We start from the raw sequence: 10,745 nt of genomic DNA on the forward strand, positions 1-10,745 counted from the left end.
TAATAGCCCATTATATGTAGGACTGATAAGTGACTAGTGTCATAATATTCATGGAGTCTGGGTGAGTAAACGGCATGAAAAGGCCGACAATTTATGCCATAAGAGATAATGACTAATCAGGCTGTCGATAGCATAATAAATGGTAGATATAATTACTCACATTCAGAAGAGAATGAACGGAGGTGTCTTTCTCTTGGCCTAAAATAGATAAATCCTTTAATTGCAGGGAATACAGTACAATAGTATTGTAATGGATCTGGTAAAGCTAACCTTATCTGCAGGTTAAAAGAAAGAAGATTATGTGTCACCTGACAAGTAGAGTCGGAACAACTGATTAGCAGATTGTATTTGAGAGAGATGAGATAACTAAGGAAATCGAGCAAACTCAGTCATGTGGCGCTCAGGAAGTCACAAAAATGCAGAGAAACTTGTGGCTGAAAATACGTTGCACAGCGTATCCGAAGACTACTTTTCTTTCATGCAGGTTTGTAGCTTAGTGCATGCTCTAAACCGGAGAGAGCAAATATACGCTATATAATACAAATAGGTCTAGCAAAAAAGTAGAAATAAAGAGGCTTGTATTACTGAATAAAAATACCTGTTTAAGGCAAATATGCACGCGGCGAGCGCATTGGCATAGCGCATGCTGGTTGTTATGGTGATAATCACAGGAGCCAGAATCCAATATTTGTGTTGCCTAGCGCACACCTAGGTTTAAGGTTTTTTTACAAGATTTGTTGAAAATTTACGGGGTGCCGGGGAGAATAACAACCTTGACACTGGGTTGTTTTAACCTATGTAAATCCAACAGATTGTCCACAAGATTGTGGAACTCTCCCGTCCCCTGCACACCCTTTATACTGTAGAAACAGTCAATATTTCTATACAATGGTAATATTCAGTTTCTTTCAGAAAAAAGAAGAAATTAATGAGAGAAGCTAATTCATGACACTATTAGTATAAAACAGAATGATGGGGACCATCGGTTTTAATTGAATTTTAAATTAATTGTTATAGATATGAATTTCAATTCATTCATCATCCAGTCTTTGTAAACATAATAACATAAATGTGTTCATTTTGAGGTTACATTCAATATTATAATACAAGGGCATACAAGGTACTCATCACACTTTCTATACAATAGGCTTTTCACATGGTATATCCAAAGAAAGTAATGATGAATATTTTCTCGACGCGTTTCGGGGTGTCCCCTTCTTCAGGAATTGATAGCCCTCTTCATTGCCGTTAATCTTTGTTTCGTCTATAATGTATGATACAATGATCAGATTTTAGATTCTCACTGATAACTGTCATTTAACTCTTGGGAGAAATTTTTAATAATCACCTGGATGTTCAATGTGGAATATCCTAACTGGATTTATTATCAATAGCAATATCAGCCCAATAATGGTTATACAACCTGTAGATGTGATAAAAAGACAATAGGGAAAGCTCAATTAAAAACGGGATCTTAATTCATGAAGGAAAATCTAGTCATGTAATATCTAAGAAAAAATATTACCTTTCGGTATTTCTGTAAAAAGCTACTACATCCATGGAATGGGTCGCTGTGGTATGTAGAGAGTCCTCAGGTACGGAGGTAGTGCAGTAATGGGCGATTCCTCCACTCGTGTCTGTAAAAACGCGTATATATACTATATAAGAAAACAATGGGGTGGGATCATTCTGTAGAGAGTATTCTGTGAAGGCCTCTAGGCTCATGGTATGCAATTGGGGAGCTGTTTGCAAAGGATTCTCTTACCTCCTTCCTGAGAAGATGGCCGGTGCTGTAGCTCGAACCGTTCTACACGGTTTTCGCTAAAGATGGCCACTATTTACATTATGACGTCATCACGTCGAAGCGTGACGACGTCACTATGTTTAGAACGTCAACGTGTGACGGGAAAACAGACGTCATACGGGCATATTTTAGAAAACAATGTGTGATTAACCAATAGTATATAGGTGTATATCTATACTGGTGCAGGGAGTTTGAGTCAAATGAAATAAAGGTGAAAAGAGTCGGAAGATAAATGTGAGGAGTGTCTCATGTAACTTCTGGGAAATCTATTGTTTACCACGGACAAAAGTTAATCGAATATTGGACATCCGTGTGTTTACTATTTCAAGAGAAGCATGCTCACATTCTATGGTCTGTAACTTAATACATCCTATGTCAGTAAAAAAATCATCCTAAGTGAACTGAACAAATTCAAAAATGTATTTAACAGCAATTGATATTGTATCCACACTGGGTTTCTGATTGGGTCAGGGGAAACAGTATTTAGTTACAAAAATGAGGCTAAACTGTAATCTTCGTTCATCCCATTGGGAGCTAGACTGTTTAGTCTCTCTATCCAGAAGATTTCCCTCTGGTTCATACGTCTGGCATGATTGCCACCTCTTGGGGCTCTGTTCACAATTTCCAAAATCACAACCTTTAGTTGAGAAATATTATGTTTCTTTATGGAAAAATGTCTTGCTACAGGTGAGTTAACACTGTTGGTACGTATGTTACTTTTGTGTTCATTCCAGCGCTCCTTGGCTTTCCTTTGTGTCTGTCCAACATAGTAAATGCCGCATGGGCAGCTTAAACCATAAATGATTGATTTCGTGTCACAAGTGGCAAAATCCTTTAGTGGGATTTTTTGGCCATTTGATGGGTGTCTTACATAGCTTCCCTTCATTATGTTGTTACAATTGCCACAACTGAGACAAGCAAACGTACCTATTTTCCTCTTGGTGAGGGTTCTTTGATTGTCCACTCTCGGTCTTTCTGCTTTAACTAGGCTATCCCTGAAGTTCCGACCCCTCTTGTAGGCGATTATGGGTGGTTCAGGAAATAGTCTCTTTAGTTGTGGATCCAATTTGATTATACCCCAGTTCTTCTTGATCATCCTTGTTATGTGGTGACTCTGTGCTGAATATCTTAAAGCGTAGAGAAATGGGATCTCTTTAGATCTATTTCTTGGTATACGGAGGTCTTTCCTCTCCAATGTGAGTGTTTTTTCTTCTGCTTTCTTGATGATAGACTCTGGATAACCTCTTTCCTTGTATCTTTGTGTCATCAATAGGTTTTCATTCCTAAGGGTGTCAGTTGTTGAGATAATTCTCTTTAGTCTAAGGAATTGACTGTAGGGCAAATTATTCTTTAAATGCGTCGGATGATGGCTCCTGAAGTGTAACGTGTTGTTAACATCGGTGGGTTTGTGATAAATATTGGTGATTATTCCGTCTTCCCCAATCTCTAGTTCAACGTCCAAAAAATGTAGTTTAGGGGTTCCAATTTCCATCGTGAATTTGATTCTGTCGTGGCCTGAATTGATGTATTTTAGGAAATCCTCTAGTTCGTGATGTTGTCCTCTCCAGATGACGAAAACATCGTCAATGTATCTTTTCCAGGTGATGATTTTTTTGCTAAATTTTGTTGGTATCAAAATCCATTTCATCTCCAAATGGTACATGAATAGATTGGCATAGGCTGGGGCCATTGCTGACCCCATTGAAGTTCCTGATGCTTGTAAATAGTACTGCGTCCTGTATCTGAAATAGTTGTTAATGAGTATAATTTTGCTTAATTTCATTAGGAAGGTTTTGTTTGCTTCACATTCATTTCTTAGTAGACACCATTCGAGTGCTTCCAAACCGTCTTGATGTGGGATGCATGTATATAGACTCTGTACATCAAACGAAACCAGTAGATCATTTCTGTTAATATCTGTTAAGGTGTCTAGGTGATTGAGAAAATCTGTGGTATCTTTAAGATATGTTGTGGTTGTTTGGACTATGGGTTGTAATGCCTTGTCCACATAAACTGCTAGTGGGTTGAAGATACTATCAGTTCCCGCAACAATCGGTCTGAGGGGGGGTTTTGTCAAGTTCTTATGTATTTTTGGCAGTCCATAGAAGATTGGAGTAATAGGATGTTCATTAATCAAAAACAATTTAGTCTTGTTGGAAATCCATCCTTGGTCCTCAGCTTCCTCAAGCGTAGTTTCAATAATGCTTGATATTTCTCTGACCGGATCTTGTTCAATTTTTATGTACGTGTTCTCATCTGTTAGGAGCTCCAAAATCTTCTCCTCATAGTATGTAGTGTCCATAATAACTATGGCCCCTCCTTTGTCTGCCGGTTTTAGGGTCAGGCTTCTGTCATCCGCAAGGTTCTTGATGATTTCATTCTGCCTTCTCCTGGTATTGTAGTTCCTTGTTCTGGTGAAATTAACCCTTTTGAGATCTTTTATCATCTGTTCTTCAAACATTCTGATGGTTATGTTATTGACTTGAGGGTCGAAATGACTCTTGGGTTTCATTTCTAAGTATTGATGTGGCTCTTGTGTAGTGTTGATTCCCATTTGTGAATCAAAAAAGACTTTGAGTCTCATTTTCCGTGCCAGTCTATGAAGATTGATTTTTTCTTCCAGCAAATTGGAATTCTGGGTTGGTATAAATGTTAAACCTAGGTTCAATGTGTCCGTTTGGTTTTTGGATAGTGGTTTTGATGAAATATTAACAACTAGTTGTTTGGTTTGTTCCGCGATCTTAGATTTCTTATTGCCTCTTCGCGTAGTCTTTTGTCTAAAAAAACCGAGGGAGTGGTTTGTGCGTTAGAGGTAGTCGCTTCTTGTGATGTATGTATAATCGGTCCACTTTCCGCGTTCTCCCTATTGATAACTTCGTCCCCACTTGTAGGTATTTCGCTACTGGATCCACTTGGTTCTTGTCCCGGTGTTGGTGTTTTGTGGTTTTGTGGTCTTCTACCTGGTGCGGTTTTGTTTTGTGCGTAGTATTCTTGCCAGGAGTATACTATATCCTGAAGATAATCCAACGTATCTCTTCTGAATTTTCGGACTTTGCGTTGTTCTATGTCCTTTTTGTAGTTGTCCAATGTTCTGTTCACTTCCTCTATGATGGTTGTTAATTCCTCTTTGTTTTTAAATTTCGACAGTTGTTCTGTCAGGTCTTCGATTTCTCTGTCGAGTTTGCTGACAGATTTTGCTAATTCCTCGATTGTCAATAATATAAGATCCAAAGAGCATTTATTTAAGATCTGCTCCCATTTCTTCACAAAATCTGGGTTGTCCTTGCACAGTGTGGGTCTTAAATATACCCTTAGTCCTCTTGGGATTCTTTGTGCTCGGTAGTATTGTGCTAATGTAGTAGCGTGTAGTTTTTGCGATATCTCCCTTCTGATGACCCTCTCCAATTGTGTAATAAGTTTCTCTGGACTAGTCGTTGTTGGTGTGGTTGTTTCGATTTCCTTCAAAAGCCCTAAAATTCGTGTGGCTTCCTCTTCATTAAATGCCAAAGTTGTGGCGTGTTTTTCTGTAATTGCATTGATCTTTGAAAAAGACATCCCTTAGGGAGGCGGAGGTGATTGTTAGTATTTCTATTGGGTGCTGCTATGGCTGTTGTGTCACTCCCTAAGCATTTTTAGGGGGGCAGAGAGCAAGAATCCAATATTTGTGTTGCCTAGCGCACACCTAGGTTTAAGGTTTTTTTACAAGATTTGTTGAAAATTTACGGGGTGCCGGGGAGAATAACAACCTTGACACTGGGTTGTTTTAACCTATGTAAATCCAACAGATTGTCCACAAGATTGTGGAACTCTCCCGTCCCCTGCACACCCTTTTTACTGTAGAAACAGTCAATATTTCTATACAATGGTAATATTCAGTTTCTTTCAGAAAAAAGAAGAAATTAATGAGAGAAGCTAATTCATGACACTATTAGTATAAAACAGAATGATGGGGACCATCGGTTTTAATTGAATTTTAAATTAATTGTTATAGATATGAATTTCAATTCATTCATCATCCAGTCTTTGTAAACATAATAACATAAATGTGTTCATTTTGAGGTTACATTCAATATTATAATACAAGGGCATACAAGGTACTCATCACACTTTCTATACAATAGGCTTTTCACATGGTATATCCAAAGAAAGTAATGATGAATATTTTCTCGACGCGTTTCGGGGTGTCCCCTTCTTCAGGAATTGATAGCCCTCTTCATTGCCGTTAATCTTTGTTTCGTCTATAATGTATGATACAATGATCAGATTTTAGATTCTCACTGATAACTGTCATTTAACTCTTGGGAGAAATTTTTAATAATCACCTGGATGTTGTAAGAGGATTCAATTCAGCACTACAGCTAAGTTAACGCCTAGTCTAGAAGACTGAATGAAAACCCTTATTGATATATCTTTAGGTCCAGTTCATGCGTTCTGGATGACTACCCTTATATAACACCCCTCTCTTGGAATCCCCCTGACCCCACTGAGCCAAGAAGTAGTTCTGTTTTGCAAGTTTAAAAGGTTTATTTGATAAATTAAAATATATATCACACTTTTTAATAAATTAATAATTGAATATCACACTTAATCTGATATGATAAAGATTAACAACAGAGAATCTGGCACTAGCACACTTCTTTATAATTACTAAGGAGTTGAGATGAAATGGATAAGGAAGCACACTGGTAATTAGGAACAAAAGTATAATGTGGTAGAGGATGCTTTATGTAAGCTCAGGTGGATGCAATATTCAATGAATGCAGTACAGAAAATACTCAATATGATTTCAACCAAACAATGTAATCACTTTTCTCTGGCAATCCACTCCCCCCCTCTTTATGCAATGCAAGGGAATGGGAGGAAAGCACGCAGTTCTCAAAAATGCAATCAATGTAATCAGTTCACCCCAGCAAGCTTAGACAACAGAAAACAGATAGGAGTTTTGAAAACCAAGCCCAAATTGCTTTGATATGTGCTGGCAATGAATTAAAAAATATGCTAAACGCTTTGAATTCCCTTACAGAGGTTCAGGGTGAGTGGTATCTAGTTAATATTAGTCCAGGCTCACACTAGCAATGATGCAGGGATAGTTAGCAGGTTAAACGAATTTCTGGCCAATGGAAAGCAAACAGCAGCAGTTTTTACATGTGAAGAAATTGCAAATCGCGGTAAAATTCGCGGATGCGCCGAGCGCTATTACAAAGGAACCGCAAGGACTATCTCTACCGTTTTGGGGTCCTAGAAAAGCCTGGGATCTCAGCTTCCAAATGAAAGTTATTGCAAGTCTCTAGCCCAAACGGTTGCGGAGATATGAGTAATTTAGTAAAGGTCGTTTTTCAGATTTGAAATTTTAAAGTTCAAAAAGACACGTGCAGCTTTTGCAGCTAAAATGACAGGTGACAGTTAGGAGGCAGTTCTACTTAGGTTAAATAGATTGAATTATATGATTTTAACTAGGAGATTGGTTCTGCACAGTTTTCTAGGTACTCACACTATATTCTTGGGTGAAATGGGCCTCGCCATGGATCTGGTCAGGGTTTTAGACTGGGCTCTGGTCACTCTCTGGGCACAGCACTGCTTTCTCCCTCTGGTCTGGTCTCTTAGTTCTGGATAGATTGAAGTCTCTAGTTTGGCTTTCTGGAGGTTGATGGAGGTAAGTATGGATTTTTCCGGCAGAGCTTTCCGCTGCAAATGGATTTGGAAAGTCCCTATCTGTCCTGTCTGTCTGCTTTTATGTGTTTAGAATGTGGGTGTGTTCTAGCATCACTGACCCTACCTCTCTCTCAGCTTCTAATTGGTCAAACTTCCATTCCTCCGCTTGATTGGCAAACTGAACTGTGAGTCAGATTGATGTCATTTTACAGCCTGCAGAAAGTCCACTCCTCCTGTCAACTTACACACAAATCTAGATTTGAAACAAATACATATTTGCAGAGGTACATATTGTTTTAAAATCATATGCACCCATCATGCATCACAGGAGGTATCCCCTGTTCAAACTCTGCTCTTCCTGGGAGCTTGCATTCAGAACTGGCACATATTTCACTTTTTAACTGCTTTTTCAATTTCCGACATGGACCCAACTTTACATACATGTGTGCAGGGGGTAGGGACATTAACTGATGAAGTTTCAGATTTTTAACATGCACACATTTAGAGTAATATCCACTTTTCCGCTAAAACCCCCCTGAACATACCACCGGTTCCTACCACGTCTTAAACTGTGGGCAGAAAAATCACAAGAATTATGGTATCATTTATAAAATTTTCACATGTCCGCTCTATGAGTTATTCATCTTTTTAAAGTTATGTTCTGGCTCCAAAGGGGTGTGGTTTACCCTCAGCACAAGGTTGAATTTCTGGTTCTTTCCAGTTCTGCCAAGCCAGCTTGCTCTCACAGGCAGTGCTCCTCCCAGCTCCTGCCAAGAGGAAGCTACAATTTACGACTGCGGTAATAAAAACCTTTGCCTGAGTGAAGAGGGCTTTGTTCACCCTCTTGCAGAGCACAGATAATTCAATTATCAGATAGATGGCATATCCTTAGCCTGGGCAGCAAAAGGAAGGTTGGCCTGGGAACACAGTGGTGACTCAAGTTTCACTGCTGATGGGATCCGTTGCTAGGCAAAATCAAGTTCCTTAAGCCAGACCTTCAGCTAACTTTTTGTTGCTTTTAAAATAACTTGTAATTTTACACATGCAGCTAGAATGCTGATTCTAAGTGCAAAACTATGACATTTCAACAGTTACAAAGGCATGTGACACCAAACATAGGTCACTCATTTAATTTAACATTTTCGATTTTGGTGGTTTTAAATCCAGTTGCAGTTAGGCTTAAGCTGCTGACTCCATAGCATTTTTGTTATAAGCATTGTTTTTGGGCTCTTCATTTCCCAGATTTTGTAGGCACACAAAACTCCATTCTGCCAAATGTCTGCTGGTGTTCAGTGAATATTTTGCACATGTTGCAAGGTTTGAAATAGGCATTTTGCTTGCCTTCAGAAAAACACACAGAGTGGTTTTAAAACGCCGGCTTTTGGATAGTGGTGAGTACTGGTACTGCACTCATTTTTGGGATTTAAGAAATGAATTCCCCACAATTCTAGGTTGCATTTGGCAATCAGCATTGCCATTCCCAATGGTTTCAGACTACTGTGCGGGTAGTCCAATGGTGGTTTTAAAGCGCTTTGAAGCTAACCGGCGCTACTGTTTTTCCTTTGGCAACCCATTTCCCTCATGGCAACCCGGCCTTTCATTCTCGCACTGGTGGGTGGCAAGTGAGGCAACCATTTTGGTGGGCGCACAAACTGCGCAGCTTTCCTGGATTTCAGCGCACATGTGGGTTTTCCGCCATCTTGAATTTTCTAAGCCCACAGCACCAAATGTTGTAGCAGGGTAGCTTAAACGTGGGTCAGGACACCCTACAAGCCCCCCCACGTGACTGCACTTTGAGTTTGGGTCGATGGGGAGTCGCGTGCCCAAGGGTTTTGACCCATGCACCGGTCTGTCCGCATAATCTTCTTCCTCTTCTGTAGATGGCACAGTTCAGCATCTTCTTCTCCATCCGGTACTGATCGATCGGTTCTCCTCGCCGGTCCTGATGGGAGGATTGGGCGGTACCCCGGGCCCGTTGTGTCTTTGCTCCCGGTCTCCGGATCGTCGTCCTTGGTCATCCTTCATGGTTTCATCTCTCCTAGGATGATAAAGGAAGAGCGGCAATATCTACTCATAGACGATTTTTTTTTTCCACCACTGTTGAGATAGTGGGGCAGCATATGCATTTCATCGTAACGAAATATTACATTCTTATTTTGAAAAAAAAAAAACAGCATCACTAGAGACAGTTTCATGTAAATCACAATATTTTAGAGACTAGATGTGGTAGGTTTTATGATTGGAACTGAATTAGTCTGATACAGTACCCGCTAGGATTCCAGAGGATTCCTCCAGTTGTTGCAGAGTGTGCCTGGGATGGCAACATTTCAACTGGTTTATGTGGACCCACTTGTCTTCCCCCTCTGCCGAACCACCTTTGGGGATGCGGATCTTGTAGGCCACAGGGGAGATCTTATCGACGATCTCAAAGGGTCCCTTCCATGTAGGCAAAAATTTGCGCTGCTTGGCCTGGTTCCTTTGGAAGTTGTATAGATAGACCCGGTCTCCCACCTGATATTCCTTCCTGGAAGTTTTCAGGTCATAATGGGTCTTCATGCTATCAGCCGATCTTTCTAGATTCCGCTGAGCATAAGCAAAAGCATGTTGAAGGTGTTTCCTTAAATTCTCTACATACTCATGAGTAGTGGAGGCATTTATCAGTGTCTGCTCTTGGGTCCTATAGAGCAAATGCTGAGGAAGCACCATCTTGCGCCCAGTCATCAACTCAAATGGTGACATTTTGGTTGCAGATGAAGGGGTAGATCTGATAGCCATTAGGACCAGAGGTAATCGGATATCCCAACTTGGCCCAGAATCTGCCACAAACTTCTTTAATATGCTCACAATTGTCCGGTTATATCTCTCTACTGCCCCAGAAGAAGCTGGTCTATAAGCAATATGCAGCTTTCTCTTGACCCCCAGTATCTCCCACATCTTTGTCATTACTTCACTGGTGAAGTGGCTACCTCTGTCTGACTCAATCCTTTGAGGTAGACCAAAACGGGAAAAGATGTGGTTAATCATCAAGGCAGCTGCCGTTTCTGCCTTGCAGTTTGGGGCTGGGAGACATTCCACCCACTTGGTAAACAAGCATGTCACGGTCAACATGTACTTATTCCCCCTAGCCGAGCGAATCACAGGGCCTACAAAGTCGATTTGTAAATCTGACCATGGCAGTGTCATTCCCCTCTTTTGTAAAGGCGCCCGGTGTGTGAGGGATGATGGCTGAAATTGTGCACACACAAGGCAACCCTTCAGGTACTGGTCGAGGTCCTGCCCCATGTGTGGC

General features: G+C 40.4%; 1 long non-coding RNA gene across 1 annotated transcript; it reads right to left on the reverse strand.

The window, feature by feature from the left end:
- Positions 1 to 960: 960 nt before the first annotated feature.
- LOC138565938 (uncharacterized) lies at positions 961 to 1,633 on the reverse strand. The gene is made up of 2 exons (XR_011301721.1): positions 1,349 to 1,633; positions 961 to 1,264 (listed from the first exon to the last, which is right to left on the reverse strand). It is a non-coding gene; the product is annotated as an uncharacterized lncRNA (long non-coding RNA).
- Positions 1,634 to 10,745: the final 9,112 nt, after the last annotated feature.

The sequence above is a fragment of the Ambystoma mexicanum genome, chromosome 2p (genome assembly GCF_040938575.1).
Source record: "Ambystoma mexicanum isolate Mex_15411 chromosome 2p, UKY_AmexF1_1, whole genome shotgun sequence".
NCBI classification, from domain to species: Eukaryota; Metazoa; Chordata; class Amphibia; order Caudata; family Ambystomatidae; genus Ambystoma; species Ambystoma mexicanum.